General features: G+C 41.1%; 1 pseudogene; it reads left to right on the top strand.

Moving 5' to 3' along the window:
• The first annotated feature begins 11,637 nt into the window (after window positions 1–11,637).
• On the top strand, window positions 11,638–18,159 carry LOC131233423 (large ribosomal subunit protein eL24-like; annotated as a pseudogene).
• The last annotated feature ends 991 nt before the right edge of the window (window positions 18,160–19,150 follow it).

Below are 19,150 nucleotides of genomic sequence, written 5' to 3'. Positions count from 1 at the left end.
GGAAGCTCTCAAGGCGGGAATGATTCAGTGAATCTATCTGAAGAGAGTGACACAGAGGCGTTGATCTTGTCTCTTAATGCAAGGAATGAGTCTTGAGTCATAGACTCGGGTGCTTCATTTCATGCCCATTCATGTAAGGAAGTTCTGCGTAATTATATATTAGATGACTTCGGAAAAGTCTACTTGGATGATGATGAGCCGTGTAGTATCGTTGGAAAGGGAGACGTTCATATAAATTAGAAAGACGGAACAACTTTTAAATTGAAGGATGTCAGACATGTACCGAGTTTGAAACGAAACTTGATCTTAGTGGGGCAGTCGGCCGATACCGGTCATGTGACGACATTCACCAGTGATTCCTGGAAGATCACAAAAGGTGTCTTGATGATATCTCGAGGCAATAAGGAAGGTACTTTGTACGTGATTTCAGGATCGTATAGTTCACTCGCAGTTGTATCAACTGGAGTGAATGGGTAGTTATGGCATTAGAGGTTAAGATATATGAGTGAGAAGAGAATGAAAGTGTTATTGTCAAAAGGGAAGCTACAAGGGCTGAAGTCTATTGACTTAGAATTCTACGAGGACTGCGTGTATGGCAAGTAGAAGAGGGTAAGTTTCAAGAAGACAAGACCCGCTCCAAAGACGTATTTGTTGGAGCATGTACACACTAATGTGTGGGGACTGGCACAGGTATTATCTCTTGGTGGCTCACGTTGCTTTGTTTCTTTTATTGATGATGCTAGTAGAAAATTGTGGGTCTATTTCTTAAAGCATAAATCTGATGTATTTGATGTATTTAAGAAGTGAAAAATAGTGGTAGAAAATGAGACAAGTAAAACAGTAAAATGTCTCAGATCAGATAATGGGAGAGAATACCGTGATAAGAGATTTGAGGAGTATTGTGCAGCAAATGGAATTAAACATCAGAAAACGATTCCAGGGACACCGCAGCAGAATAGTATGGATGAGCGCATTAACAGGATCATCCTTAAGCGCGCTAGGAGCATTAGGTTACATGTAGGGTTCCCAAAGACCTTTTGGGCAGATGCTGTGAATACTGCCACATATCTCATCAATAGAAGTCTCTCAGCACCATTGAAAAGTGGGCTACTAGAAAAAACATGGACTGAGAAAGAAGTGAACCTTGCACATCTCAGAGTGTTCAATTGCACCTCATATGTTCACATTGATGCAGAGCATAGAAACAAGCTGGATGCGAAGTCAGGGAGGTGCACGTTTATAGGCTACGGGCAGCTTGATTTTAACTACAAGTTTTGGGATGCAGAAAATAAAAAAATCATTAGAAGCAAGGACGTAGTCTTCAATGAAAAAGTGATGCATAAGGACAGTGTATAGGAAAATAAGGCCGAGGAAAAAGAATTCGTAGAGTTGGAAGAGTTATCGGACACGGGTGTTACAATGCCACATGATGATCATACACAGGATCATTATGAAGCAGAGCTACAGACACTGTTATGAGGAGGTGCACTCGGGAGAGGAGACCCACGGTCCGATACTCACCCTCCTTACATTATCTACTGCTAACAGATAATAATCAACCAGAGTGTTTTGAAGAGGCATTATAGTCGGATACACGGGTTAAGTGGGAGTAGGTTATAGATGATGAGATGGACTATCTTAAGTCTAATCGTACATGGGAGCTAGTCACTCTACCCAAGGGTAAGAAAGCTCTTCATAACAAGTGAGTTTACAGACTGAAGGAGGAGCACGATGGTTCAAAACGGTACAAGGCTAGATTGGTTATGAAAGGATTTCAACAAAAGGCAGGTATCGATTTCACTGAAATATTTTCACCGATAGTGAAAATGTCTACGATTCGCATGGTCTTGAGTATAGTGGCTACAGAGGACTTACATCTAGAGCAGCTAGATGTTAAGATAACCTTTCTTCATGGGGATCTTGAAGAAGAGATATATATATGCATCATCCGACAGAAAACGTGGCACCAAGAGAGGAGAACAAGGTGTGCAGACTGAAGAAGAGTTTATATGGTCTTAAGTAGGCCACGAGGCAGTGGTACAAGAAATTCGACAGTTTCATGTCGGAAAACAATTTTAGGAGATGTCATGCAGACCACTGTTGTTATTTGAAGAAGTTTGATATGCCGTACATCATCCTTCTTCTGTATGTTGATGATATACTTGTGGCCGATTCAAGCATGAAAGACATCTCAGATCTCAAAAGACAACTGTCTAGAGAATTTTTCATGAAGGATTTAGGAGCTGTAAAACAAATCCTATGCATGAGGATAAAACGTGACAGGGAAAACAAGAAACCGGTTTTATCACAGGCAGAGTACATAGTCAAAGTACTTGATCGATTCAATATGGGAGGTGCTAAGCCGGTTAGCACACCATTAACTAACCACTTCAAGCTAAGGAGCAAGGTGCAAAGACGCAGGAGGAACGAGACCACATGACTGAAGTCTCATATGAGTCAGCTATTGGGAGTCTCATGTATACTATAGTAAGCATGAAGCCAGACATTATTCAAGCAGTGGGAGTTGTTAGCAGGTTCATGAACAACCCCGGGAAGGAACATTGGGAAGCTGTGAAGTAGATCCTTAGATACCTGGTAGGTACTAAAGATGTAGGGCTATGTTATGGAGGATCAAAAATTAAGCTACAAGGCTACGTGGATTCAGATTTGGCAGGAGATATCGACAGCAGAAGAGGCACTACAGGTTATGTTTTTTCTCTAGGTAGTGCTGCAGTCAGTTGGGTCTCTTAGTTACAGAAGATAGTATCTATTATATGACGGAAGCAGAATATGTTGTGGCTACAGAAGCATGTAAGGAGATGGTATGGATGCAAGGTTTCGTGGAAGAGTTGGGTAAGAAGCAAGCTGTATAGTAAGAGTAAGATGCAATACATTTGGCTAAGAATTCAGTATTTCATTCAAGGACCAAGCATATTGACATTAGATATCACTTCATATGTTCGTTACTGGAAGATGGATCGATTACTCTGGAGAAAATTCATACAAGTGAGAATCCTGCGAATATGATGACCAAGGCGGTCACACGGGAGAAGCTGAAGTTCTGTTCAGCTTTGATTGGTCTTCAGGCTTGAAAACAGGGAGATGATGCACTCCAGATGAAGAAAACAGGTTTATAGCGATGTGTCTCCAAATGAGAGATTGTTGAGATATGGAGCCACATCTGGATGGCCACTCGACCAGTCGAGTGACCTGCTCAGCCGGTCGAGTGGCCCGCTCGATCGATCGAACTGGCTCGACTTGTTTTCCAGCGAGTTAGGATTTTGAATTTCTGAGGTACTCCACCAGTCGTGAGATGTGCTCGACTGGTCGAGATTGCCGCTCGACCTGTTGAAGACTCCGCATGACCAGTCAAGCTTTTACAGATTTAAATCCGAATTTGATTCGAACTACGAAAATTTGAGTCGGTTTTCGCAGAGGTGCGAAAGGGGAGTTACCTAAACTATAAATAGGTGTCCCTAGGATTTTTCTAGTGTATGGAAAAGCTTTTCTAGTGGATGAAAAATAATTATAAGGTGTGAGCAAAGGGTTTTCTCTGTACTTCCAAGGGAGAGGTTAGTATATTGCCCTGTAATCTTCGTTTTTCTTCATAGTGGAAGTTTGCATCCATGGTTTTTTACCCTTGTTGGGGTTTTTCCACGTATATCTTGTCTTGTGATTTGTTTAGAATGCTTTGATTATGTTTCTAATTTATATTTTTTTCTGTTTATCGTTTGTGGGTGAGACCGGAGATTGGATCTCGGTTCACTGCGTTGTTGGCGTGCTGTGCAACAGGCCGTTACTATTGATAGGCCATGGGAAAACAACAACGAGTGAATGATGGACACTTGAAAAGTAAATCATTTGGTGGTCCCCAACCACGTGGCCAAAGCCTATCATAAAAGATTAGGATTATAAGATTAGTTTGATTTTGGTGTTATGGCCTGTCATGAAGGATGGCCAACCATTATAATGGATGCCACGTGTGTAGTGGCTATGTACTACAAAATATTTCAAATTTGACCGCAAGTATGCCATGTGGGCCGCAGTTACTTCTTTAAGGTGTGTGGCAAATAGTGTCATTGATATAGAATTTGAATTTTTTGCATATAGAGATTACTTTTCAACAATGATGTATCGCTAATGGAAAAGCATTTATATACATTAGTCTGTGAGCCCTGTAATTATAACACTTCTCCATTATCCATTTGAGCCCCACAACTGACTCAAACATAACACCATTTCCTTAGATTCGTGGGATATACCCTGGCCTAAATTTCCCGCAACAGCTATTACAGGGTGCCTGTGCAACGAAATTTTCGTGGGGCTAATCATGATGTCAGTGTGGCATCTACTCCATCCATCCCCATTTGCCGGCTGATGTTAGGATGAAGCTCTAAAATAAGGTAGATCCAAAACTCAAGTGGTCCACACTTGAGGAAGATGGAAACATTCACCATTGAAACTTGGCCCACCGTGATTCTCATATGAGATCTAAGGTGTTTTCCATCGAGAGATGACGTGAAAACACAAATATGAGCCTGATTCAAAACTTTTATAGCCCCAAGGTTTCACTGGTGGCGATCTTAATCCTCACGGTTTCTTGTGGTGTTGCTTGAGTTTTGAGTCCTAATGATTATTCGGTTCAATGCTCAACATGAGTTGGTCCGACTAAAGGATCGTGAATTTCACACAAACATCATGGTTGGCCCTAAAAATCTTTTTATTGCCCAGGCTCATGTAGCAGGTGATCCTGGGAATTCGCATCTGATGCATCCCATCCATGTGATGGTCCACCTGAACAATGGCTACTACGAAAAGATGTAACATGCATTATTATGAGAAAATACATGCCACTAGTGCCGCACGCTAGCATTACCTTCGTATACTACTTTTGTGGCAGAGGCGGATTGCCTAATGACCTGATGTGGTGTGATTTTAATGGACCGCATGCTACTATTATAGATTGGGCCCATGCAAAGCATGTTTAATAGTTGTTCGGTCAAGTACATAATCAATGCACTGATAGAAAAACGTGGCCCAATCTAACCTTGCCACATCAAGTCACCAACAGAAATCTTGAGTGATTTGGTCACCAGACAATCCCCTTCCTTCTAGGGCTGCACACATGGTTATCAACTGGAAGCTTGGATTGGGTGCCACGAGATAGCAGCTTTGTTCTCATCATCAAGAGTTGAGAAGAAAACCTAATCTAAGATAAAGACTTCCAACATTGCCTTTGAACACCTTTTTTATGGAGAGAAACATTTTTTAGAGATTTCCCCATTCAATCTCTGGGTTTTAGAACATTCTCACCAGCTTGTAGCCCCTTCATTTCCTTCACCTCACACCTTTTTCTCTTCCCCATAATCCGTTTTAGCTTTTCTTTCTCTATCCCCTCTTTGCTCCACGTGCATTGCACTGCACATGCTGTACCCTTGTATGCATAAATCAAGCTATTCCACATGGTGGGACCAACCTACAAGATAGGTTAGATATCATGCATGTGACAGGTTAGAAGATATCCATTGGGTGGATGGTACTAATGTTACAATCAGTTGGACTTGAGACATTTTCTTTAAATATATTTTTATAATTAACATTAAAAATAAAACCATAATCATGGCTATAAAAATCGCAACTTTGATTGCAAGTGACCTAATAAACATGGCGAATACGCCATGCATGATTTTTTAAAACTAAGCAACTCATTCAGGTTCGAGTCAAAATGTAACTCACCTAAGTTAACGGTGTTAACTTAGTTTTTAAATTTTTTATATACAAGAATGGCTTTGAAAACTTGTTTTATCAAGTCTTATATGAAAATTAAAGTTAAAATATACATAGTTTATATATTATTATTCTTATATAGCTATTACATAGATTTCAGCTAATTAGTAAATGGTGGTCTAGCGAGGTGCGAAGCATTTACACGCATGGACAGTAAGCTTTAAGGCAGCTTGGGCGCATTGTAGTGCATTTGGCACTTAGCATGTTATGACGGGTCTGAGCTGGCTGGGCTATTCGGCCTTCATCATGACCTAACTTTTTTTAGAGAGACCTATCCATTAAGTCTCAAGTCTGATGAGGTAAATGAAAGGTCATTAGTCTCTAAGCCCACTCAAGTAAGTTAGGGTCTCTTGACCTACAAGCAACTAATAGTAATCGTATTAGAACTATGTATTTTATTAATTGCATAGTTAATCTCCTTCTATCAAAACATACGAAGAGAGTTGCTTGAACTATTTTAACTTACATCTCTCTCTCTCTCTCTCTCTCTCTCTCTCTCTCTCTCTCTCTCTCTCTCTCTCTCTCTCTCATTTTGAGCATCTAAAGTTGAAGTCAAGTAATGTGTTTTTGATGGGTAGTATAATCTTACTTGAAGATTGGACCAAGCTAGGCTTAATTGATTCTCGGAGGTAATGTAGCCGAATCCCTTACATGATTGAGGGACTTCAACTATCTTCAAGAAGCGTGCAATGATACGCATCTTTAAATTACTCTTGACAATTCATAAGTTCAACGTTCCATTTTGTTTCTTACAATGGGTAAATCGGAAACCTGCCCAAGTTGTGATGACCTCTATTAATTTCGAATGAGGCCGAGTCAACGTGAATGAGTTAGACACCATTCCAATAAGCAATAGTTGATGCTATGCAGTAGAGGAAAGAGAAATGTTACCTCATAAGTTGGTTAATCATAGGAGTGTCAATGGGTGGGTTTAGGTTGGATGGGGGTTAGTTTGAGCTCGTCCAATTGACTAAATGGTGTTAAAGCCCAAGCCTAATCCATTAACTAAATGGGCTAAACATTCAAATCCATGTCCGGTCCACAACGGAAGGGCCATTTGTTAAGCGGATTTTGAACCCAATATTTCATTAGGCCCAACCCCACCCAACTTAACCTGACTCAATTCTCGTTTGTAGATGCCTAAAAATGAGTTCATCTCTAATACATATATAATTAACTAAAATGATATGAACTAATGCTTAGGTGTTTACAAAGAGAAAAATCTAAGGATTAAAGCTTTCTATTAAAATAAGGATTTTTCCGTATAAACTTCTATCAATTGCTCCATTTGGGAGCGGATTGGATGAGGCCCTGACATGGTGAGATTTGATTGGGCCACGGTGAGAAATGGGACCAACCCCACGAGTGCCAATGGGTTGAACCAATCAAATCTCGCCACATCAGCTACAAGTTAGCTAACCCAGTATTTCCTGTGTTGGAGTGGTGTGTGCAGACAACGTCTATATGTGATGGGATCCTCTACACGCTGTTAAGGAGACGTTACTTCAATGCAGGAGAGATGTGCACTTGCACAAATGACTCACACGTGTGCTAGACCGGAACCACTCTTTAGGAAATCACCATTGTCTATTAGCCATATTTCCGTAAACCAGTTCAATACGATCATCAAGAGCCAGTACGTGGGAAGAACAAATAAACGTGTGGGGCCCAAGAACGTTTCGATGGTGGGCGTCGAATACTGCTGTTGGGCCCACAAGCTGGTGGGACACGAGCTAAAAAATGAGGCATATCGACATACTAAAATAAACAGTGGGGATGTAAACACCCACCCATTGAAGTCTTCTTGGGGGCCCTTGCTATGTGGCTTTCCGATCCAGCCGTCAATTAGGTTATTCTCACAAGGATTTTAAGGTAAAAACAAAGATCAGCACTATCCAAATATTTTGTGGGCCCCAAGAACGTTTTGATCATAGGCATCAAATGTAGCTTTGGGGTTCTCCATGTTACTGTTTTAGACATTCACTCGGTCGATCGTTTTCACTAGCTTTTGTGACTATCTATCGCTTGAGTGGACCATACTGCACCAAATAGGGGGATGTGAACACGCACCGTTGAGTTCTTCCTGGGGCCCACTGCCACGTTAGAAGGGCATCTTTGTCATTTAAGAAAATGGGCTTACGCTTGTATGGCCCACTCGGTATTGCCTTGCTTGATTTTTGGGCTCAAAGTCCTAACGCGAATTGGAGAAATGAATGGACGGAGTGGATTCATTCAGACATCGAGTGGGCCACATCAGTTAAATAGCAGCCTAGGGCTGTCATGGTCAGGGCTGCCTCATTGGGCTTTTGGGCCTGACCCATTCCGGCTGGACTTGGGATGACATTTCAGGCCCAAGTGATGAGCACCCGTTTGAAATTCAAGCCCACTATCTAATCGGACGGGCTTGGGCTACACATGAAGGCCTAACTGTGACGTATTTCTTATCCAAGCCGCCCATCCCTTTTACCAGCTCATTTTAGTCACAGGACCAAAATTGAAGTACTTTAAAAGCTCATGTAGACCACACGGCAGGAAACAGTGGGAATTGAATGCTTACCATTGAAAACTTCTTGGGGGCTACATAAGTTTTGAATCAAGCTGATATTTGTGTTTTCCCTTCATCCATAGCTGCGTGACCTCATGAACAGGTTGGATGACGAATAAACATCACTGTGGGTCCTGTGAAGGTTTCAACGGTGGATGGCATTATCCCCACTGTTTCCAGCGGTTTGGTCCACTTGAGCTTTTCATATGCTTCAATTTTGGGCCCATGTCCTAAAATAATCTGGAAAAAATGGATGGACGGGGTGGATAAGAACATACATCACAGTGGGCCCACAAAGTTTACTCATATACTCTTTAATCACTTAGCACGCAATCCGCTATCCCAACGCAAGTAAGAGCGAATGCAGCTGAATGTAACTTAGAACTCTTACTCCATTTCCGGTGGAGATTGTCCCTACGTTCCAGCCTCATGTAACCAGGGAAAACCCGGCCCACTTTGCTGCAGATCTTGAGTTGTGTTAAGGAAAGACATTGCCGACAATTCCACATACTCAAGGTCCTTAGTCCAATCATCAGAGAAATTAGAAGTAGATCCTACCCCACCTCATGACGTTAGTGGTGCGGGTATATAGCCGGCCCATCATTCTCATGCCATCGAGGATTCAGACCATTTATTTTGCAAGGGACAACTAGCTTGTCAGGTATAGTCGCACTTTGGGTGTTTTTTTTTAAAAAAAAAAATTAAAAAAAAAAAAATCTGATCCCTCACTAGTCAATTCAGCAACGAGTATGTATATATATCTACGTGGTCATAACTTTGTTTTCTTTCTTATTTGAATTTCTTCGTGGTGTGGTGCCATGCTTGCCTTATTGTTTGGGAACTTTTGCAAGGGCTGAGTGCCCAAAAGTAGCAAGGGAAAAGATAGTATTGACAAGTGAAGTTATTTCCAAGGTTTCTAAATAGCTAAAAGCAGTGGGCAGCTGCTTCTGGGGTGATGGAAATACGTTACTGGGTGAGGGAATTGGCCTGGGGTCTCTTGACCTTCAGCCCATTTGCAATAGGAAACATAGATTTGAAGTCATCGAATGCATGGGTTCGGTCGGACTAGTTGAACATGGATGATTCTATACTTTAGAAATCCTGAGGATGGCAGCAATGGGGGAATATATAGAGATCACTTGGAAAAGGTGATATTTGCTTATCATCATGCGCATGGCCAGGTCTTTAATATGATAGCAAAGGCCTAGGTTTTGCTAGATGGTGTCCACAAATGCATACGTTGAAATGGGCTTAAGCAATGTCATACTGAAGTTAGACTCGAGAATCACCTGTAACGCCATCTCTAATCCCCTTGTTCCAATCCCCTGAAAAGTATGGTATTGGCCATTGGGTGGGGCTATAATTCGCCTCCAGATCAGTTTTGGTCTTCAGGATATCTCACACATAGAGGCAAGGTAACACAGTGGTGGATGGACTAGCAAGGAATGCAAGTGATGGGAGTCCAAATTGCATATTCCATGGTAGGGAGGTACTCTCTTCTAAGATTCAATGCTTAGGGACCCTTGACAATGCAGGCTTGAGGATGATGAGAATGGTCCCGCCTCTACTAAGAGATACTCGAGGGAGGATGGATAGTGTAAAGGCAGGGAAGTATATATATACTAGTTTTGTATTTATTTATTTATTATTATTTTGTTTTACAAGAGCTTGGTATTGAGGTCATAAGATAGGCTGACATAACTTATTTTTTGGTTTTTAACAAAGTACAGGTGGTACACAATGGTTACTATAATGCATCACATCATAGTGCATCACAATTATCTAAACATTCCCTCTATAAATTTATTTGTAGAGTTTAGTGTTGCTAAGTTGCAAGTCCCAAAGTCATATTGGATGAACAATCCTAACCTCCGGCGACGCTTGAATAGCACATTCAATGGTAAGATGATTAAAAAAAAAATTGTATTCTCTGCTGGTTGATACGCCAGAACAGGGACGTCAGGACAGTTTAACTGAATTACTTCTATTTCACACATGTGATGTCTGAGAAATTTCAGCTGCATGTGTACCATCTATCATACTTTGCCAGAGTATTAAGGATTTTCTCTTTCTGCAACTGGCTTCAGAAAGCACACGTGATATGCTACAATCTTTCCTTCACGCAAGGCACTTGTGTAGGACATCAATATCGTGAAATTGGTATTTCCCATTATAAAGATCACCTTCGATAAAAAGCTTAGTAACGTGGGATGATCCGCTCAATAGATCAGACATGCTGAGCTACGACATGAGCCCACACACGAGAGATCTAAAACACTCCATCCATTTCATCATCTCGTTTTAGGACATGAGCCCAAACATGAGAAATACCTAAAACACAAGTGGGCGAAAAGAGTAAGGATTGAAACATCCACCATTGAACTCTTTGTGGGGTCACATAAGTCCTGGATAAGGGTTGTATTTGTGTTTTCCCTTCATCCTCCTGATAGAAATCACCTTATGAGCGGGTTGGATGGTATCTAAACGTCTGATGGGGCCTAGTAAAGTTGTCTCCGTCCCCACTGTTTCCTTTGACATGGTCACTTGAATTTCGGATCTCTCTGGTTTGGGCTCATCACCCAAGATGAGCTGACGAAACGGACTCCGAGTGGATATAACACAAACATCGTGGTGGGCCTCAAGAACCTTGGGTTACAAGAGCAAGTGGCATCCGATGACATAAACCGTTGGTTGTCCACTGATTCCAAATGTGTGGGCCATATCCATGGCAGGGCATACCATGTGCTGAAGTAGTGCACGAGTGGTATGCTAGCGGAAAGTGGGGAGCGGATTAGGTGAGACCCCGGCCTCACCCAAGATGGTGCGGGCTTTACTGTGGGGCCATGTAATCCGAGTCCGGATCCTCTGTTATCAGGTCAACAGAGAATTCCTGATACCCTAATTCCCATTGGTCCACGTCACCACTTACTAAAAAAATAAAAAATAAATAAAAAACAGCTTCGGACGCCAAACCATTAGGGTAACAGGAATTCTCTGTTGACCTGATAACAAAGGATCCCGACTCATGTAATCCACACTCCATTCGTTTTTCTAGATAATTCCATGGCATTATTCCAAAAATGAAGCAGATCTAATTATCAGGTAGACCATACCATAGGAAACAGTGTGGTCCACTTGATAATTGGGCCTGCTTCATTTTTTTATTTTTTTTTTGGATAATGCCCTAAAATGATTTGGAAAAATGGATGGACGGCGTGGAAACAGAATAGATAAAACAAGGTGGGCCCCACGGTAAGTGCCGCACTGTCTTGGGTGAGGCCGGGCCGCCGGGGTCTCGACTAATCGGCTCCCGCGGAAAAGATGATGAGTTACCCCTGGTGGCGGTACCCTCCCAGCAGCAGATCATTTAAAAAGCAATGGGCGAAGGGCATTTTTGTAATTTCCTATACTGGTGCGTCCCTCCCTGTCGTAGTCATTCAAGCTGATAACGGATTTAGGGTCTAGGGAGTTGAGGGTTTCTTACTGAGAGAGAGAGAGCCGCAGAAGAAGCAGCAGCAGCAGCAGTCATGGTTCTTAAGTACGTCTCTCTCTCTCTCTCTCTCTCTCTCTCTCTCTCTCGATTTCTCATTGCATCTTTTCTTGAAAAAAAAATAATAATAATAATAAAGAGAAAAAATCTTGAAAAACAAAAACCCCTTTAAAGGCGGCAGATGGAAATCATGAAATGGGTAACATCTAAGGAGATTTCAAAGGTGATTCGCCAAATAAGTTCCCACGCAGCAGAATTTTGCCTTCATCGTGTGATCCCGGCCTTTATTGTGCTCAGTCCCAAGAATCAGTACGGTCGACCAGTCAGGCCAGCCGCCTGCATGGCTTTGAGTAGAGACCCGCGATCTTTCTTTTTTTTTTTTTGGTAACCTCCCATTTTCATCGTACGCGTGTGGTCCACCCAATGCGACAAATCACTCCCTCAGCCCCTACTCGCTGGAATTACCTTTGCACTTCCCACTTTCAATCGTTGATCTTGAAGTGTAGTGTTCGACCCCAATCCTACCTGCACCGTAAAAACAGTAAGGGGACGGCAGGGAATAGAAATGAAGATAGGTTGTATATGGGACAGAGAAGGTAGCCTTTGAATGGCCATGATGCGTCCTCAATCAGTTCAACAGTGCACTTGGTAGGGTTTTGTAGCTTGAGAAATTCATGTAAAGCAGACTGCCAATGAGTTCTAGACCATACATATAAACTCAGGTTTGTGAGCTACTTGCATAAATAGGACTTTGAATTGCATCATGTATGCACTCAATCCATGCCATTCATCAGGTGGGCTCAATATTGCATGTGCCTACATATTTAAAATCACTTCAGTCCGGGGATCAATTGAGCTGCACCTGGCATCGAATGTGGAGAGCTGAGCTCCATTTCATTTTTTCATACATGTGGTCTGCTTGAATCTTTTTGACTAGACCCTCCTGATTTCATGCCATGGTACAGATCAGTGGGGCTTGCCTGATGGACAGCCGGGATCTTGTACATGTTGGCATCCTACTCCATTAGTAGCCAGAGCATGTCACTCTGAAATCCCGTCCCCATTCAAGCTCTTAATTGCCTGGCAACTCCTTTTTGATGTAGCACTCATATCTGATGCATAAGTGGCACTACTAGGATATTGTGTTTATGTTGTACCCTATCTCAAGCAGATATTGCTTTTGATTGCCAACCAATTTCTTTGGGAACAAATGGAACTTTTAAAGTGCTAGTTTACATGAATTTTATTTTGTTTTACTTTATTTTTAATGATTACGTGGGTGGGGTCCAATAACTGATAGAACTACTGTGGGCCCATAGATCCATTGGACCGGTATCATGGGCCACACAGAACTGTCCAAACAGATTGTGTGCTCCACTCCTGGACTTCAATGGGACCCACTTTTGGGCTGCATCAAACATATCATGCAGTATTGAGTGACACAGAAAATCCTTCTTCCAGACTGAATCTTGTTGATCAACCATAAAGATTCCTCTCACTGTATAGTCAACTGGATTCTCTTATAAGCGAAAGATAATGAAAAAACCAAAGCTAATGTCAAACATAAAATAACTTTACTCTTTATTGCAGAATTATGCTTAAAAAAATAAAATCACTCGTACAAAAGATAAACTTATCAGATCTCTCTGTTAAGTGCTTAAGGGCCTGCTTGTTAGATGCCTAAAAATGAGCTCATCTCATTTTAGTTAATTGTAATTATGGATTAGAGATCATTATTGTTGGTTATCAATTTATTTTTAATCCTTATCGAAAAGGAATATAATCTTTAATACATAATTGGGAAATGGTACTATGAGGTCGACTTCATGGGAACTTCCCTGAGGTCGAGCTGTGTGGGTCCCACCATGATGTGTGTCAGACATCAACACCGTGCATTTGATGGGTCCCCTTTAGATTATGGGATGTCCCAAAAATCAGCCATATACTGAACTCAGGTGGGCCATACATACCATTTAAAACTATGTGAAGACATGCCTAAAATATATAAAAGCACTTGGTGGGGCCCACCTGAGTTTTGGATGCAGCAGAAACTTGGTCTGCCCCCTCATCTAAGTGGGACACACACAATGAATGGGCTGGATTTGTGAACCACATCTCGGTGGGCCCAATAAATGATTATGAATGTTTTAATGGGAGGGTAACCCCTCTCCACTGTTGCATGTGGTGTGGCCCACCCAAGTCATGTATTGACTTGATTTTTAAGCCCGTGGCCCAGCCATGGAATGGTGCATTTGACTGATGGGGTACATGTTCGACGCAGGGCACATCACGGTGGGGCCCACACAGCTCGACCACATGGGAAGTTCCCATGAGGTTGACCTCATAGTACCATTTCCCTACATAATTATGATAAACTAAAATGAGATTAACTCATCTTTAGGTGTCTACCAAACAAGCCCCAAAACTTTAAATGCTTGCTGGAGTTTAATTTTCTTCGTCCTTTGTTTATTTATTTCTATTTGAAGTATTTGTTTAAATTACTACGACTATTTCTCATTTCAAGAAGAAACAATAAAAGATCACAAGCATTGGTTTGTCTCTCTCAATCTTGAAAAAGAAGAGCTATGCAAGAGTCACGAGTCTCTCATAGAATATAAACGATCATGAGAAATAACCATATATTCTCTATTGGAAAGACCACCTGCAGAATGTAAAGGCCACCCATGGTGCATGGTCATCCATTTAGCACAACTGCACATGAGATATAACCATATATTCTCTATTGGAAAAGACCTTTCTATTTATAAATATTTATTTAGTCATTTTAAATCGAGTAAGCTGTACTGCTCATTCCAAAAGTCTTATTTTTGGGGTTCAGCAAATATGACACTCTGCACGGTATTATATTCTAAATCACACTCACCATACTAGATGGTTCCAAAAAAAAAAAACACTATTGTCATGCATTTGTTTAATTTTTGATGGTTACATACACATGGCATAGTTTATCAATGAATTATTTGGGTTTGGTTTGTCAATTTTATTATTCTCTTGTAGCTTCTAACAACATTTGATATCACTTGAGATGCACATTAGTTACTTTCTTATTTGTGTTGCCTTTGAGAACTGTTTGCAGGCACATTAGAAGATTGCTAGAAAGTGGACTCTCTTTCTTTGGGGGGTTAACATATCGCTACTATTCCTAAGTAAGCTCCAACAATACAACACCAGCTAGAGGTCTACCACATCATGGGGTTCATTTGATCTGTGTTTTGGATGCTTAAGTGATTTGAATCTCAACAATTCTTTGGAAACAATCTAAGTGTGCTAGCCCCAGTCCTGGCATTCAAACTGAAATTAAGATATTTCAGGTCCAACATTGGAACACATGGAAATGCAGTGGGGGTTTCATCATCATTATTAATTGAAATGGTGCCCATCTCTACTCTGCTCGTTTCTTCTATGTTGAAATAGGCTATTCAGTTGAGTTGAGCATCTAAATACAACCTCAATCTGATCATCTATTTGAACAAGATGGAAGTTTCTGTTGAAATTTTAATGGCATTTTTCTCTAACAGTGGATCCTTCCTAGGGGAATGAAAGAATCTATGGAAGGTGATATTAGCATGCTAAGCATGCCTGCATGGTTATTCAGGCACTAGTACTGGTTTCTGGTCGTATAGACGTTATTTTTCATTCGTGAATGTGGTTCCAAGTCTTCGGACAATTCCCTCAACAAAAAATTATCTGGTTCATGAACTTGACCATACATTTCGTGTTAGTATGTGATGTTTTTATGGTTGCAGTCTTAAACTCTTAAAGTCCATATTTGTAGATACATTGCATACTTTCAGGACTGAACTCTGCCGCTTCAGCGGTGCCAAGATATACCCTGGTAAAGGCATCAGATTTATTCATGCCGATTCTCAGGTAAATTATGGTACTTGTAAGATATCTGAATTTTTTGGCTAATATCTGATTGTTTGGATTTTTCTTTTACTTCTAGGCCATTTTTTTAAAAAAAATCATGATATGCTAACATGGTTACTGTTACACGTTATGGGGCCGAAACAGCCGTTACAGAAAAAAATGGTCCATAACGGTCCCTTAACAGGGTCAAAACAGATCTTTCAAAAATAAAAAGGCCATTGCAGCCGCTATGGCCCGTATCATAATGGTGGTGGTGGCCATTGCAGCCGCTATGGAATACCTTGTTTTGGATATTCTTTGTGCTCTTGACTTTCTAATGAATCAGAACATGCTTGTCTTGTTTGTCATAGGTCTTCTTGTTTGCAAATTCAAAATGTAAGAGGTACTTCCACAACCGGCTGAAGCCGTCAAAGCTTACCTGGACTGCAATGTATAGGAAGCAACATAAGAAGGTGATATTCATTTTAATTCTCTATTTTGATTGAGATGGGCTTTCTTGCTTTTTGTTGTGCAATTTTGTCAAGTGGTTTTGCCCATTGATTGGGTGGTGGAAATTAAACTTTGATGGTTCCTCAATGAGGCAACCTTGCGCAATGCTAGATTGGAGTCTTGATAGACGACAGAGGCCAAAATTGAATGTTCTTTTCTGGTGTCTGTTTTTGGTGATGCTTCGGAAGCATTGTTGATGGTTCTTAGACAGCACTTGAGATTCTTACTTCAGGCCTTTGGTGGTGGAAAGTGATTCTTTCAATGTGCTTCAAGTTGGCATTAGAATTGTGAAGATATCTTTTATTTTCTTTTCGGAAATCCATGACATTTTCTCAAAGCTAAAAATTCCAGTTAACGCATGTTGGTAGGTCAAATGAGATGGCAGATGTGTTGGCTAGAGCGGGCCATGGATCACCCATTTGTATTTGGGTTTGTTCCCCTTATTTTGATGTTTGCTCTTTATCATCAACAAAATTCTGTCTTCTCAAAAGAAAGAAAGAAAGAAAGAAAGCACATGCTTGGGTGCCATAACAAAGTTGCATTATGGTCAGAGTTCTCTTGAATATTGTGGCCCACCTAAATATTGGGTGGGTTTCATCATTAGGGCTTTTTTCTTTCATGTCATTGGGCTACATGTGGGTGGTTTGGACCCTATGCAATTGTCACCAGTTGGCACGTGTGAAAGGAGGTAGAGAAATGACACTTTTTTTTTTTTGAAACGATGATGGTATTTCATTGAATAGGCCAAAGCCTAAAAATATATATAAACAAATGAACCAGAAAAACCAAGAACGAGACAATTGCCCTAACAATAACAAGCTAGGATATACACTTTCGCTCATTCCTTAACTTTGAGACATGCCCTTTTGAACACTTCTAAAACTCCTCTCTTTTTTTCGTTTTTTTTTAGAAGCATCTCTCATTTCTTTCCCACCATATGGCCCATAGAGACACTTACAAGCTTAACCTCCGCAAGGTAGAGAAATGACACCTGCCAAACTCATTTCTTAAAAAATGACGAGTGACTTGTTTTCCTGACAGCAAATCCTGATGACAACTTTTAAATTTAATCATTTTAATATAGCACCTGAACATGCCCTAAGAATGAAAAAGGAAAAAAGCTTTTGTGCATGTTTTGACAGTCGTCCTTACTCGTTTGTTTGGCTGAATATTGGATGTATCAATTTCTTCACATTGGTTCCAGGATATGCATGCAGAAGCTGTAAGGAAGAGGCGCCGTACTACCAAGAAGCCATATTCTAGGTCGATAGTTGGTGCTACCTTAGAGGTGATCCAGAAGTGAAGAACTGAGAAAGCTGAAGTCCGAGACGCAGCCCGGGAAGCTGCCCTTCGGTATGGCTTCATGCATTCAAACTATGCATCCAATGTTTCAGATGCACATGCGAATTGAATTGGCTAATACTTGGTTTAATCAGGAGGAAATTGACAAAAAGCTAACAATTCCTCCGAGTATTCATAATGAGGAAGTGGCTCTCAAATTGCAGTTTTGTTCCTCCCTAAGCATGCAAAACAATTACTATAGGGTGTTTCCACATAATTAGGCTAGTAATTGCATTTCAATTCAATGGTGCATCCAAACTCCCCTACATTCTGCTGAAGGACCCCATTTTGGTTATTATTACTATTATTATTAGCATGGGTTTCATATGCTCCTGCTATTGTTTATGCAGTGAAATTAAAGAAAGGGTCAAGAAAACCAAGGATGAGAAGAAGGCAAAGAAAGCCGAGGTGATGTCTAAGACACAGAAGACCCAGTCCAAGGGTAGCATGCCCAAGGGGGCAGCTCCAAAAGGCCCTAAAGTTGGAGGTGGTGGTGGGAAGCGCTGAGCACTAGCCTTTGCAGAAAGTAGAATGAGAGGAGGATTTATGCGGGATTGCCCTTGTTTGGTTGACTGATTCTGGATCGTATGTTTCCATTTCGAACCGAGTGAATGGTTTTTGTGTAGCTCTGACTTGAATTTAGTTTCATATCCAATATCAAAGTTACGCTACAGTTATTGGAAGATTAGTTTTCTATTCAAAGATTAATAGCTCCAAAAGGCTAGGGATCAGCATTTATAGCATGACAAGAAGAGTACTCATGCAGTCATGACTAGAGAGCTTCCATGGTGTATGCTCAGGTTTTCAGTTTGTTCACCTGCAAGTCTCCCATGTCCGAAAATCCCATTCCTCGTATTTTTATTCATCACAATAGAAGGCTAAGAAATGAAATGAAAAACTGCAACGGTCCACATCTGTGATCTAATGTGGGGAGTTTGTGGTTGCGTATCCACTGTAGAGCCTGATCTACCAACGGTTTGGGTCTGTTAACAATGGGTCCCGTTTGTACAAATTTGAAGCACCGAATCAAATGATATTCTTTGGTGGGGCATTGTAATACATCATCAACAGGATGACTGTATAGGCAGCTTAGGTGTGGTGGGTTGACAACTGTTAGATGATTGATGGTGATAAGAAACCAGCCCATTGATTGGTCAGGGACCCCACCATTGATGACTACTATGACCTGGCATGCTAGCTCAGAATGGGGAAAGAACCAGCTTAGTTCTTGATTAAACCACACTGCATGCAGATTCTGGACAGTTGCTGATTTCGACTCGTGCAAAGGCATGTTAAAGAGTAAAATATGCCCAGTGCTGCCATCCGTCACATGGGGAGCTAGATTTCAAGACCCACATTCGATGCCCGAACAACAACCCTTTCCATGTTGTGAGCTTGCATGCACTTTTGCAAACAAGGTTTTAAATTGTAATATTAAGTATTATACCGTTCACCATTGTTATGGCCCAGCATCACCCCAAATTGTGCTTATTGTACTGTATCAAAACATGTGATGATACAGATGTACTGCTTTAAACCTTGTTCGCAAACCTGTTTGATCTTTCGCTTGCCAAAATAGGTGCTAAAAGAACACTCATCGATGACGT

The sequence above is a fragment of the Magnolia sinica genome, chromosome 18, assembly GCF_029962835.1.
Source record: "Magnolia sinica isolate HGM2019 chromosome 18, MsV1, whole genome shotgun sequence".
Lineage (NCBI taxonomy): Eukaryota > Viridiplantae > Streptophyta > Magnoliopsida > Magnoliales > Magnoliaceae > Magnolia > Magnolia sinica.
The sequence above is the reverse complement of the archived record's forward strand: the minus strand, read 5'-3'. Positions and strand labels throughout refer to the sequence as shown.